Consider the following 12,161-nt stretch of genomic DNA (forward strand, 5'->3'; position numbering starts at 1 on the left):
AATGTTTTTTTACCATATGAATGTCTTGTTAGATAGTTCAGATAATTCATCAAAGCATCTATCATACACTCTAGCAAGCTTGAATTTGTACAACTGAATATATCATTTGCTAATCAGTAATTACCTAAACAAACATTGAGGTCTGAATGGTGCCCTCTCGATTTTCATCCACTTGTAGCATGCCTAGTGAATCAAGTAAAAAAACAAACAGAAACCTGCAGTCAGATCAAACATGGAGTTAACCAAAAAAAGTCACCCCAAAAAAGATCAAACATGGAACGCTCAAACATGGCATCTGTAAGTGTTGTTGACTGAGTGGAGAGACTCAAGAAAGCCATCTTAGTGGTGTTGCTCTCTCTTGCCACAAGGCCAACATCAAGAAGGAAAGGGGATTGTTTATGCTAGAACAAAAAGAAGGAAAAATGTACAGAGTAAGATTAATCTACAAAAGCAAGAAGAAAAAAAGAAAGAAATGAGCTAACATGATCCAAATGCGCAGAGAGAAGGTGTAGAGCGGTACCTCGACCTATTGATGGAGATGTTGATCTGTGTATAAAAACAATCAGTAAGAGAGAGATAGAGATAGGGTAGAAGAAATCAAGAAAATATACACGTTGATCGGCTTGTGGCAACCATGCAGAAAAAGAAAAAGAAATTATACCTGCAGCCTAAAGGTCCGTCCAACACAATTAAGCCATCAAGAACTATATAGCAGAGAATTTTGAGGCATGGGTGGGATCAGTAAGATACGACTCTGTCCCCTTTACGGCATGAGGAGGGTGATGCCCATTGCTGCATCCGCAGATTTGAGATTATTATATAATGCGGGGAGAAGATAAAAGTACAATAGAAATGCCTAGATGTGAAGAGACGGATGGTGGAGGTAATGACATAATGGGGGCGTTTCATCTGTTTAGTGCAAACCGAGATCTTGAGGAGAGGAACAGAGTCTGCCGCCCTGCAGATCATGAAGAAGAGCATAAATGGAGAAGAGGAAGCGTCAATCGCCGGTGGATACAGCCTGCAGTGTCGATGGCCTGCACAGCAATTGTTTCTTGCCAGAATCACAGGAAAGAGTAAGAGAGAGTCCAGCGGTGGTCCTGTCTGTACATTGATTGAGAGGTGGAAGACAGAGCGGTAGGTTCGTCGGTGGATTTAGATGCCTTTGTGGGAGAAGAAGAACAGTCATGGGTTGGGCTGAGCGGGCCGAAGGCTGAGGTCGGTCGGCCCACCTGGTCGACGCGCCTGGGCCTGGCCACAAAGGGCAATCCGTACGCTTCAGCTTCTGGCCAGAAGAAACGTCCCGTACGTGGAATGGACTGGAACGACCATCCGTAGCGTTTTGCCGTGTCGGTATAGCGAGCGAATCCCCCGTACGGGTGGTAACAGTGCGGGGAGGTTAACTTTGTTAATGAGCCTACGTGGCTCCATGTGAGAGCAGGAAAATGGGACTAAGTATTAAGAAAGAGAAGATTCCATACACTCTTTTCAATTTTCAAGTAAAATATGATAATCGGATTCAACTGCATTCTTGAGTTCTCATATATTGAGATCATTGGGAAATTAATACTCTCATACATGAGTGATTATACTCCTTCCGTCCCAAAATGTAAGGCGCTAAGGATTAGTCAAAAGTCAACATTTTTAAAGTTTGACCACATTTATACAAAAAATATGAACATTTACAAATATTAAATCATTATCAATAGATTCACTCTAAAGTATATTTTCTTAATATGTCAATTCGATATTGTAGATGTATATATTTTTTCCTAAATATTTGGTCAGAGTTTGTATGATTTGAATTTTGACCAATCATTAGGCGCCTTATATTTTGGGACGGAGGGAGTACAATCTAACATCCACAAAAGTATCTAACATCTACCACCCGTACTAGCAGGGCCTGGGGAGGGTCTGGCGGGGAGGGTCTGGCGGGGCGGCCGCCCCGGGCCCAAAAAAATTGGGGGCCCATATTTTCTATATAGGCTTACTATACATTTGAAGAAAAAAGAGAGCGATTTTACGATTTTAGATGGGCTTGGTATGGACCTTTTCTTTTCCTATTGGTTTCCAATCCGGCGGCCACGACTTGAGTCAGCGCATGAAATCCGGCTGACCGGCCATACATCGACAAGAAGTTAATGGACGAGTTTGATATTGATTCCATCGTCACGGACTTTGCTAATTTTAAGGTATCATGTAAACATTGTTTTATATAAATATTAAAGTTTTGTAAACTTAAAAGTATTTATTTTTCATCATCTCATACATGCGAAAAAAATAGTAAGAGGGATGCAAATTTTTAGTTTCGCCCGGGCCTCCAAAATCTCAGGACCAGCCCTGTGTACTAGCTTCAGTACATGCATCGAATGACAATCATTCTTTGCCGAACTACATAGCAGTAACACGAGAAACTGAAATGAAAAGAGCTAGCACAAGCAGCTGTAAGAGTATTTTACCCTTATCCATTATTTTGGTAACAATGAAACCGTTGCTAGAGTATTCGGTCTAATACATGTATATGAGATTATTCCCAGGTATTAGCCAAATAGGTATAATAGTGTATCAATGGAACAAGAAGGTAAACAGAGACCCCCACTTCGTCAAAAATAAAGAAGGACTGCTCAGCACCTGCCCGGTCACAGGCCCGGTCAGACCGGTTGTGGCACCGGGTGGCCCGGGGCCGACCGGCCCCAGGACCGGTGCACACCGGGCACATTCCAGTAAGCTTTTCCCTTCGCCCGGTGCTGGCCCGGCCTGAGGTCTGGTCTGGACCGGCCTGGCCCGGTCACCCGCCCGGTCGGACCGGGCTATGGATTGGACGCCCCAGCGCCAACCGGCTCCTGCTCTGGTGGTATCCGGAGGCGATGTACTGTGCGACAAGACCTGCTCCGGTCAAGGCCCGGTCCCAGCTCCGGTTTGGACCGGACGGTCCGGCCCCTGGCCCGGTCTGACCAGCTCCTGCGCCGAACGGCCCGGTCCCAGGCCCGGTTGACCGGGTTGCTCGAAGAAATACTGACGTGGACAAGTCACAACGGCCAGATTTTAAGTGACACTATAAATACCCCTTCTCCTACCTCTGAACAGTTAGGCAGTACACTACAAGTTGTTCTTGAGCTCTCTCTCTCTCATACTCCATTGATAGAAACACCAAAAGCCTCAGATCTCCCTCCTCCTCCACTCAAACTCAAATCCCTCCGGGGAAAAGATAGAGGAGGGCCTGATCTACCGTTCTACCGAGCCAAATCTTGTTCCCCCTTGTATTCATCAATATAGTTGCTCTCTAGGGTTCGTTGGAAACCCTAGGTGGGCAAAAGAGGTCCGAAGCATCCGGGCTGTGGATTTGCTCCTCATAGGATTGTGAAGGTTTGGAGGCTACCTCAAAGTCTACCACAAGAGAGTGAGCTATTCCTTCGTGGGATAGGCTACAGAGAATAGGGTGAGCCTTCGTGGGGTTGGGGAATCCTTCGTGGGACCTCCACCCCTCCAAATGTGACTACCTTCTTGCAAAGGAAGGGAACACGAGAATAAACCCTCGTCTCTGCGTGCTATCGGTTATCTCTAACTGAACTCCTTACTTGTGATATAATTGCCTGTGAGAGCCTTCGTGCTTGAGTTACTTGTATCATCATATAGGTTGCCTCACCTAGTTTGCATTAGGCTCACCTTTATATTCCGCAAAGCCTAATATTGCAAAGAAAGAATTAAAATTTGTAGAAACCTATTCACCCCCCTCTAGGTTTACCATATCTGAACTTTCAATTGGTATCAGAGCCTGGACTCTTTTTAAGGACTTCACAGCCTTAAGAGTGAGATGGATAAACTATTCGATGGTCTGGATGAAAATTCTAACCTTTCAGTTAAGGAGATGAAATCCAGATTCTTAGCATATGATGCTGAGAAAAAGTTGAAGGAGGATGAAGTCCAAAGCCAAATGGCACAAATGAGTGCCATGCTTAAGAACCTGACTAGTGGGACTTCTAGTGGGGCTTCGGTCCCTCCAGAAGGCTTCCATGAAGTCAATCATGACTATCCCAAAAACACTTCACCCATGCCTCATATAAACCATAGTGGGAATATTCCCCATTTTGATGGAACTCACTTTTCTTTTTGGAAATCCTCTATGGAGTCTCATATTCGCAACTGCAGTGTGGAGTTGTGGGAGATCATCGTGAATGGTTATCGGAAGCCACAAGATCCCATTAGGCTAACCTCCACTGAGTTCTACAGCCACCAACTCAATGCCTCTGCATGCAATAAGATTAAAAGTGGAATCAACCGCAAGCTCCTTGATCAAGTCAATGACATTGACTCCGCTAAAGAGCTGCGTGATCGGATTGTAGTACTCCAAGAGGGAATCAATCTGATGCAAGTAGCTCTCTATGAGTCAGCAAACACAGAGGCAACTATGTTCATGATTAGAGAAGGAGAATCCTTGGCCAATGCCTATGGAAGCATTGGTGCTCTTAGAGTGAAGGTCAAGGGCCTTGGATGTGAAAAGTACAATGATGGCTTTGAAATGAATGAAGAATTCATAAATTCCAAGGTCATTGCCATGATTGCTGTCAAACAAAAGGACCCCAACCTTGGACTCAACTTGCAAATCCTCACCAAGCAAGCTGATCTGAACGCAGATGATCTAGTCTCCTATGTGGCAGCCAATGACAACATGGCCAAGACAGGAGAAAGGCTCATGGCAATGAACCGTGTTGATGAATCCTCACACAACCTTGCTTTGAAGGCTAGAGATGACCATGTGAGAGAAGAAGTCTATGAAATCGAAGAAGATGAAGAGATGACATCAACTAGTGACATCGCGACAGACTTTGCCTTCTTTGCCAAGAAGTACAATACGAAGTTCCCAATGTTCCTCAATGAGAATAAGAAGAGAACGTGCTACAACTGTGATGAAGATAATCACTTTGCAAATGAGTGCCCGTATGAGAAAAGGGTAGACAAGCCAAAGTTTGTCAAAGGAGTCAAGCCAACATTGAAGTCAAACCCAATCAATGAACGATACAAGAAGAACAAGGGAAGAGCCTTTGTTGGGGCTGAGTACACTTCCGATGAAGAGGAAGAATATGAGGAGAAGGAGGCCGGAGTGGCTGGTTTGGATTTCTCCAAACCCGGGTCACTCTTCACATATGACTACTCCAAGGATTACTCCACGGAGAATGATATTGGTTCTTCCTTCATGGCAAGAACAACTCATGATGATGACTCCGGTGACTCTCCCTCCTCTACGATCGTCGGCTCCTGTCTAATGGAAAGAGAAACAAAGTTAATGGAATCCCCACCTTCTCTATCTAGTGTTCTTGATGATGAAACTGAAAATAAAGAAGATATAGCTATGCTTAAGGAACTTTATAAAGTAAGATGCACTCTTTGTGGTGATGCTCTTGTCAAGTTTGATTTCTTGATGGACTCTCTCAAAGAAAGGGATGAGTCTATTGAGGAATTAGAATATCATTTGAATGATAAAGATCGGAGATTCAATCTCCTAAGACAAGAGCTAAAAACCGAAAGGTGCATATCTCAAGGCCTGAAGCAACAAATTGAAACTTTTGAACTAGATAAAGTTAAGGACCTTGAAAATATTGAAAGAGCTCAATTATTGGCCCAAGAGCTTGATGCTTCAAATAAGGATCTTGAAGTTGATCATGCTTCTCTCACTAGGGATCTTGACCACCTTGAAAAGGCTAACAATCTTGCCAAGGATGAGCTCAAGAAACTTGGAGAGAACCATGACCTACTCCAAGAAACCTACAAGAAGGCTCTTGGATCAATAAAAATGATCTCATTATTGTTGAAAAAGTTGCTAGTTCCTCCACCTCATTTACTTGTGAGCATGCTAAACTTGTTGCGGAACATGTTCGTTTACAAGAGGAACTATATTTGCATGTTGAGACCAATACATACCTTGAATCCTTGGTGACCAAATATGGTCTCAACTATCATCCTAATGATTCGGCTTGTGAGCAAGCAACTATTCTTGAGGAAAATGCTAGGTTGACAAAGGAACTAGCCAAGTTCACCACCGCCAAGAACAAGATTGGATTGGATGACCTTTTGAGTAAGCAAAGGTAAAATAATCAAAAATATGGACTTGGGTATGTTCCTAAGTCCTACAAGAAGAACAACTAAAGAAGGAGAAACCCGCTCAAGAGAAGAACAAGAAGGTCACTAATGTTGGCAAAGCCTCAAAGGGCAAAGCCACTAGTGGTGACCGCACGGGACCAAACAATCACTATGCTTTATCTATTGATTATTATGGTGATGTTTATGCTAAATATGTTAGACCTCGTAATGGCTATGCTTATAGAGGGTACTCAATTTGGATACCAAAAGATCTTGTTGCCATGACTAAGGAACTCATTAATCGATAGGTTCCTAGAACCTCTACTTGATTTTGTAGGGGTATTCCTCCGGTGGTCCAAAATGGGTGTTTGATAGTGGATGCACCAATCATATGACTGGAGGAAGAGGTGTGCTTGACCAATTCATTGAGGATATTAACAAGAAGTCAAGCATCACCTTTGGTGACAATTCAAAGGGAAAGGTACTTGGGTATGGCAAGGTGGCAATCTCTAAGGACTTGTGCCTTGAGACGGTCATGCTTGTTGAATCCCTTGGCTATAACTTGCTTTCTATATATCACCTTGCAGATGGCGGCTACAATTCATATTTTACTAATTATTGTGTGAAAGTCTTTAGGAGTGATAATCTCAAATTGGTCCTTGTTGGATATGTGGAGAACAACCTTTACATGGTTGACCTCTCGAAAGAGAGCCCCTCTCTCTCCACATGTCTAATGGCGGCCAAACATGATGAAGGATGGTTGTGGCATCGCCACCTTGGTCATGTCAATATGAGAAATCTTAAACAACTCCTAAAGGGTGAGCACATTTTTGGACTAACCGGCATTTCTTTTGAGAAAGATAGTGTATGCAGTGCATGTGTAGCTGAAAAGCAACTCAAGAAGAGACATCCTATCAAGAGCATCGTCACCACGTCTAGGCCTTTGGAGCTCCTTCACTTGGATCTCTTTGGGCCATCACATTATGATACTCTTGGTGGGAGCAAATACAGACTAGTCATTGTTGATGATTACTCAAGATACTCTTTGATGAGGGCTGGTTTCCCGATCTTTCACGATGCACCTTGTTGATCCATAGGACCGATAGATCTTGAACTTCCTCGACAGATTCAAGGATACTCAAGCGCATATGATTACTCTTGACAGACTCAAGAACTCACACATCTTTATTGGATAACTAGACGAACGTCCGAGACGCCGTCATAGGGCCAACCCCGCAGGGATGGTGATACTGGAGGAACCCAAGGTTCTACATAACTTGAATCAAAACTAGACTACCTAAACCCTAGCCGTGCCATCTCCTTATATGAGAGCGAGAGGTGGCCGGCCGGCCCCCTTATTGGGCCTAACCTAGTTCGACTTGGACAGGCCCAAGTCAAACGGACTCTATTAAAAACCCTAGATGGCCCACAGCATGACCTGGCTACATTATTATCTCCTAATAACAAGATTATAATAAACTACTGGTACAACCTTAGACCCAAATATCATATCAATGGCTGTCCTAGAGTACCAGGCCCAGATATCCATATCATCTCTCCCCTTCTTCAAAAAGCATTGTCCCCAACGCGTGAGGGTCGGGTCGGAAAAAGGTGACGTCACAATCGCCACTTTCCTTGCTAGTCTTCCACGCCTCACCTCCCTCTCGACTAGCCGTCTTCAAGTTGTGCTCGCCTGCCACTCCTCATCCTCCCTCTCGGCGTGCATAACTTGACGCTGATTGAGACACAAACATGTTGAATGCCATCTGAAAAACATACCGAGTAGATCACCCAAAACTTACAGGACAAATTCCTGCATACCAAGGGTCCAAATAAACTGTGTATGTCCACATCTGGGGCAATTCTGGAGCCAGACGGAAAATCTGGAGCCACGCAGAGTGAATCTAGAGCTAGACGGCCAAATTTGGAGCCGCACTGGTGGATCTGGAGCTGACACGGACGAACTCCGGAGCTGGAGCGGCAAAAGTTGGAGCCGCGCGTTGAAAAGTTGGAGCCGGCGGACGGAAACTAGAGCCGCAGCCGCAAAATCTGGAGCTATCGCGGAAAACTTGGAGCCAGCGCGAATCTGCACTCCTAGCGATCAAACGCAATCGTTCTGTACTCGATCGTCACCACCACGTCCACAAAAAGCAGCAACTCAACCCGATCTCCTTCCTGGCGATCACCAGGACACCAATCTTCTCCCAAACAAACGATCTGCCAACCGATCTGCAGTTGCACACCCTACAGATGATCTTGAAACTTGACTCTGCTGCCCACTTCCTCCTCCTTGATCTTCACCAACAGCATGGTGGCGACGTACCCAATGGTAGCCACAGCAATCGAGCAGAAACAACTGAGTAACAAACCAATCTGCACCGTGATCAACCTAGCAATCTGATACCACATGATGAGGGCTGGTTTCCCGATCTTTCACGATGCACCTTGTTGATCCATAGGACCGATAGATCTTGAACTTCCTCGACAGATTCAAGGATACTCAAGCGCATATGATTACTCTTGACAGACTCAAGAACTCACACATCTTTATTGGATAACTAGCCAAACGTCCGAGACGCCGTCATAGGGCCAACCCCGCAGGGATGGTGATACTGGAGGAACCCAAGGTTCTACATAACTTGAATCAAAACTAGGCTACCTAAACCCTAGCCGTGCCATCTCCTTATATGAGAGCGAGAGGTGGCCGGCCGGCCCCTTATTGGGCCTAACCTAGTTCGACTTGGACAGGCCCAAGTCAAACGGACTCTATTAAAAACCCTAGATGGCCCACAGCATGACCTGGCTACATTATTATCTCCTAATAACAAGATTATAATAAACTACTGGTACAACCTTAGACCCAAATATCATATCAATGGCTGTCCTAGAGTACCAGGCCCAGATATCCATATCACTCTTGGGTCTTTCTCGTTAAGTCTAAGGATGAGACCCATAGAGAGTTCATCATCTTCGCCAAGAAGGCTCGATCAACGAATGTATGAATCTGAGATCAAGGCGACATGGACCGACAATGGCACCGAGTTCAAGAACTACACTATGCAAGAGTTTGTTGATGATGAGGGCATCAAACATGAGTTTTCAGCTCCATACACCCCTAAAAAAATGGTGTTGTTGAAAGGAAGAACCGGACTATTATTGAGATGGCAAGAACTATGTTGAGTGAATTCAATTCACCCCATAACTTTTGGGAAGAAGCCATCTCTACAGCTATCCACTACTCCAACCGGCTCTTCCTTCGCCCCCTACATAATAAAACTCCATACGAGCTTCTCACAGGTAACAAGCCTAATGTCATGTACATTCGTGTCTTTGGATGCAAATGTCTTGTTAAGAACAATAAAGGGAAGCTCGGTAAATTTTAAACTAGAACTATAGAGGGCACATTTGTTGGATATCGGAGAACTCCCACGCCTATAGATACTACAACAAGTCCACTAGGGCTATTGAAGTATCTTGTGACGTGGTGTTCTTGGAGGATAATGGCTCCCAAGTGGAGCAAGTTGTTACATGTGCTACAGGCACTAGTAAGAAAACGCTTATAGGTGGGAGCTTAGTTCTGTGGCGCACAACCAAAAATGAGCCACGGAAACTATTTCTGTGGCGCACCAGGCACGGTGCGCCACAGAAATAGCTTAATTTTGTGGCGCACCAGGAATCCGTGCGCCACAGAAACTTGTGGGGCCCACACCCTGCCACCCCCAATCATTGGTTTTACTATTTCTATGGCGCACTGAGCTTGGTGCGCCACAGAAATAAGTTATTCTGTGGCGCAGCTCCGCGGTGCGGCACAAAAATAAGCTATTATGTGGCGCATTGGCTCGGCTGCGCCACGGAAATAAGGTATTCTGTGGCGCACTGTGATCTATGCGCCACAGAATTAGCGAACCAGATATACAAAAGTAGAGCCAACCTCCCACCTACCACACTACCCAATCCATTCTTCTTCCTCCATCTAGCTCGTCCCCCTTCTCTCTCATACCATTTTGGCCATACTTTTCACTTGCTTGGGTATTTATTGCACTTAATTTGGTTGATACATAATTGGAGTTGAGGAGAAGGCTCTCCATACTCTCTCCTCCTCTCCAACTCATCGATCGCGGTTTCGTCTCGGTATCGAATCTACAAGGTGAGTAGCTGGAGGAGACATACATATGCTTGGAGGAGACATGCATATGCTTGTAGATCTTCTGTGGCCGTCGTGTGTATGGATGCTTGTTGCAGGTGAAGCGCTTGTGTGTGTGCCAGTGTGGTGCATGGATGTTTGCCGAAATGTTGATTCATTTCCGTTTCGGCAAATTTTTGCACTACCCATGTCCTACCTTGAGGAGAGGTCATGCCAAATTTTTCCGCTCCATGTAATACCTTGAGGAGAGGTACGGCCCATGCATGTGTGTGCATGTGTTGCGGTTCTAATTTCCTGTTCTATGTATACCATTTGCAGGCAAGCATGGTCCTCTCGATGAGTTCCGCTCGAATCTCTAGATACAAGATAGACGCGAAGGGGGACATGATTCAGAACAATAGGCGCCAGATAAGATGTCCGTGTCGATCATGCAAACTCGAGCGCTGGATCAACCCTAATTCCGGACAACTAGAGGAGCACCTGCTGAGGCGCGGTTTCATGCAAGACAACCAGGCGCGGCCGGCCCCATCAAATGGTGCGCATGAAGACCATGTCGAGCGAGACGACTATCATCATGAAGAAGACTATCATCATGTCGACGGGGACTATCATCATGAAGAAGAAGTCGGCGGAGAAGATCAACAGAGAGAGACCCCCCACATCGCGGTAGCGGATCCCTACTACATGCGCGATAGCCAGCTCCAGGATGGCTCAAGGACACGGACCAAGGCGATGCGGTACCTCCAGAGCTTCATACTCATGTACAAAGAGAGCAACACCATTCTTCTGCCTGTCTTTCCCGAGTAAGTACACATCCGCTCACGACCGTCGTAACTTATGCTTTCTTATATATTTCTTCCATTGTCGATCACTTCCAACATTTCATTTCAATTGCATGTGTTGAGCAGGGACAAATACTGCACACTCATCATCCTTTGCCCGAAGTGGTCACTAGCCCAGTATTTCGACTCGTCGAGTACGACGACGAAGAAAGACTACAAGAGAATAAGGGGTGTTCTCGATGAAGCTATCCTTGGCTACTCCAAAAATGGAGGCACCTTCGACAAGAATGGGCAATATATCAGGCCGGACACTAAAAAGCTCGGGTTCAAGCGCGTGATCGACTTCCCTTGTATCAAGCAGCCAGCTGGCAGCATTAAGGAGGCCTTCTATGTCCTCCATCACCTTAAAGGGTTTGTCGAGGATGCAAAGATGATGTGTCTGCCACCTAGTAAGCGAGACCCCATTAAAATGTCGGGGGAAATCAATGATGATGATCTTAGAGAAGACTTCCATCGCATCCAAGTAAAGCTCTCGGAAATTATCGTACAAGATGTATCCAACGCATCGGGGCTCTTACACCAACTCATAGGGTTGTCTAAGAGGGATATCGAAGAACGCCTACATAGGCAGGGTGATGGAAGGACGTGGACGACGAAGGGCTTGTACAAGCCGTTCCCGGAGCCGCTCAAGAAGACGTCTCGTTGACCGAGCCGGTGTGCCTAGCATTACTGTGAATCGATGGACAATTTGTACCGTGTTGTAAACTAAACTTGCTTAATTTGCTCGAAACGGTGGTCGTCGTTGTTGGACTTCAATTACTATTGTAGTCGTTATCATTGAACTTGATTACTTATGTGATACCGATGCTATATGTGTTTTAGGTTTATTATTATTTCCTTGCTTTAATTCTTATGAATATGTATGCATGTGAACCCGCTAACTCTTTCCATTGCATTATGTACTAATATGCCTTGTGTCCATAGAGATGACGTACTACATCGTGTTCGAGGGGCGGGTTCCAGGAGTGTACGAGGAGTGGGAGGAGTGCAAGAAATAGGTGCACAAGTTCAGCGGCAACTGCTACAAAGGGTACCCGACTAGACACGAGGCGGTTGCCAAGTGGAGGAAGCACCAGTCGAACAAGAGCAAGATGAAG

The 12,161-nt window shown here is 45.4% G+C and overlaps 1 long non-coding RNA gene across 1 annotated transcript; it reads right to left on the bottom strand.

Moving 5' to 3' along the window:
* Positions 1-265: 265 nt before the first annotated feature.
* On the bottom strand, positions 266-1,138 carry LOC127312369 (uncharacterized). Its single transcript, XR_007858293.2, has 2 exons — positions 662-1,138; positions 266-546 (listed from the first exon to the last, which is right to left on the bottom strand). It is a non-coding gene; the product is annotated as an uncharacterized lncRNA (long non-coding RNA).
* Between the last annotated feature and the right edge of the window lie 11,023 nt (positions 1,139-12,161).

The sequence above is a fragment of the Lolium perenne genome, chromosome 7, assembly GCF_019359855.2.
Source record: "Lolium perenne isolate Kyuss_39 chromosome 7, Kyuss_2.0, whole genome shotgun sequence".
Classification (NCBI taxonomy): Eukaryota; Viridiplantae; Streptophyta; class Magnoliopsida; order Poales; family Poaceae; genus Lolium; species Lolium perenne.